The sequence below is a fragment of the Triticum aestivum genome, chromosome 6B, assembly GCF_018294505.1.
Source record: "Triticum aestivum cultivar Chinese Spring chromosome 6B, IWGSC CS RefSeq v2.1, whole genome shotgun sequence".
Taxonomy (NCBI): domain Eukaryota; kingdom Viridiplantae; phylum Streptophyta; class Magnoliopsida; order Poales; family Poaceae; genus Triticum; species Triticum aestivum.
This window is the reverse complement of record NC_057810.1, coordinates 77,919,342-77,921,783: the sequence shown is the minus strand read 5'-3', so window position 1 is coordinate 77,921,783 and position 2,442 is coordinate 77,919,342.

Sequence of the window (2,442 nt, the reverse complement as noted above, 5' to 3'; positions counted from 1 at the left end):
TTGCCGTGAAACCAACGACAACGGGTGCTTGGGACATGATTAAGTAAAGGTCAGCATTTGGTATATGAACTTGGTTAGGTTTCTCAAAAACATATGTCCTATCGAACGCCAACACATAGGTTCCTATAGAAAGGAAAACAGAAGAAAATAAACTGGTTTATTTCGATTCGATAAATTTGTGCACCAAAATTATCCAATTGAAAAAATAGGCCCAGTCCAAAACTGTTTGAAAATAGAGAACACATGGATCTAAGCAAGAAATCAGATGATAATGCATTATTCAAGCAAATATATTAATCAATTGATAATCTGGTAGGATTAAGCGCAAGCAAACAATAGGCAACCAAAGAAGAAAAAAGCTTGGGTACATGTGTGCTTGTCCCTTTTCCTGCGCATGAGGTCGGCCTTGGCCCTGACTTCCGCTGTCAAAATCAAAACATGCACTTTCAAGTTTCAACTGAGGTAACTGATCTCATTGTTTATCAACAAGACTTCCGCTCCACTTTATATAGAAATCATACAATTCAGCACATACAACACAACAGGACACGACACCGCAAAACACGCACACAAGGCATTGTACAAGGATGCTGAAGAACAACAACACAACTCTAAGAAAATGGCTCATTACGCGGGTGGGCACCGTTTGGGTTCGATGGCCACTGCAGATGGCATGCTCTTCTTCCTCCAGGAGGCATCTGCTCCAGGGGAAACCCTAGATCCGGTTCTCCAAGATCGGATGATGACGAAGACTTGTGTCATTCTCTCTCCTAGCGCACTCTTTTGGATAGGTACTGACTGGAGGGGCTAAGAGGTGGAGCGGTGTTGCATCTACCACATCAAAAATGGTGGGTCTCGGCGACATGGTGCAGTGGAGTATCGGCGTTGGAGGTGGGTTGATGGATCCATGGAGGCTAGTGACATTGTCTGGTGTCAACGGCGGTTGGGCCTGGGAATGTTAGTGCAAGGATCCCTCTTGAAGATGGGACGGCAGTAGATGGCAGCGCAGGATCCTAGAGCGCGCGCATGTGGTATGTGTTGTGGGTCTGTTAGGCTGGTTGGTGTTCTCGGCTCGCAGGCGCCGACTTCGGGCGGCCACCGGATTATATGGCGTGCATTGGTGTGGTCGGGGTTCATCATGGATATGCATGGTACGTATAATGGTTGTGGAGGAAGTATGAAAAAGGTTTTGCAAGAGGGAAATGGTTGTAGTTCTTATGAGTTGTTGTAGTTTTATGGCTGAAGGATATATCGTATTTTTGGAACAAACGACAGGAAATAAGAAAGGCATGTTACTTCAGAACTTTCACTTGAATCAAATTATATGGAACAAGAATTGTGGATCAAGATCTTGACGTTGTGTTGTTTCATGTTTAATAAGAAAACAAGACAAAATATAATCTCCCATGTAGATGAAAAGATTTTGTAACAGAACGTCCATTGTAAAAGGAGTGCAATGGTGCACTGAAGCAAACATATTGCCATATCTAGCCTAATGATACATGATAGGGCTTGCAATAATAGGTCGGTCATTGTTCTGCTTTTCTTACTTAGAATTTGAATATTATGATTTAGAGGATAATGACCCACCTGTACTATTGATTAATTTGATATCCATACATAATTAAGAGGCTGGAAATTAATGCCTATCAATTGCATGCTAGTAAAATATTGCAGAATTTATTATATAATGGTTAACAACTAATACATGGACGTAACTCAGGACTAATTATCTCCCTTTCTACAAGAGGAACAATGGTAATTGTGGGATGGGAGAAATTACGAACTCAAGACAGGTCACCGGCCATTTTCAGGTAACTCTGCATTTGTTTGTTGCATCCAAACCCAGTAGGACTCGTACTGATGCAGGTCCATAAACCCAATTGATTTGAAGTGCTTTGCAAATTCTGCTAAATGAGGAGGGAGTATATTTCTTTACAACCTAAGATGACTTATACACCTAGACGGAGGGAGTATATTTCTTTACCGAGGGAGTACATCACAGGTCAATAACCCAATTGACCTGTACTATGATTTGAATTTGTTGATATAAGCTTATTACATCGCATTAGTTACTAGTACTACCACGCTACTGCTGGCGCTCGCGAGCAAGCCAGGGATGAAGCCAAGAGAGAGGATGCATAAAGAGAAACATTCAAGACAGCCGGCGAGCGACCCGAGGTGGTCAAAAGTCAAAGCGAACGTTTCTGCTGCTGGCGCTCCCAAGCAATACAGGGACGGACGGTCAACAATATAGGGTGGAAGAAGCCAAAAAGGAGGAGGCATTAAGAGAGACCGACCAGGAGACTGCCAGCAGCAAGCCAGAGGTCACACAGACAGGCCCTTCTTTGTGCCAGCATTCTGACAGAGGAGAAACACCGCCCTCTCGTGTATAAATAGAAGCAAACCAGAGGTCACATAGCATCCAGTATGTAGATATCT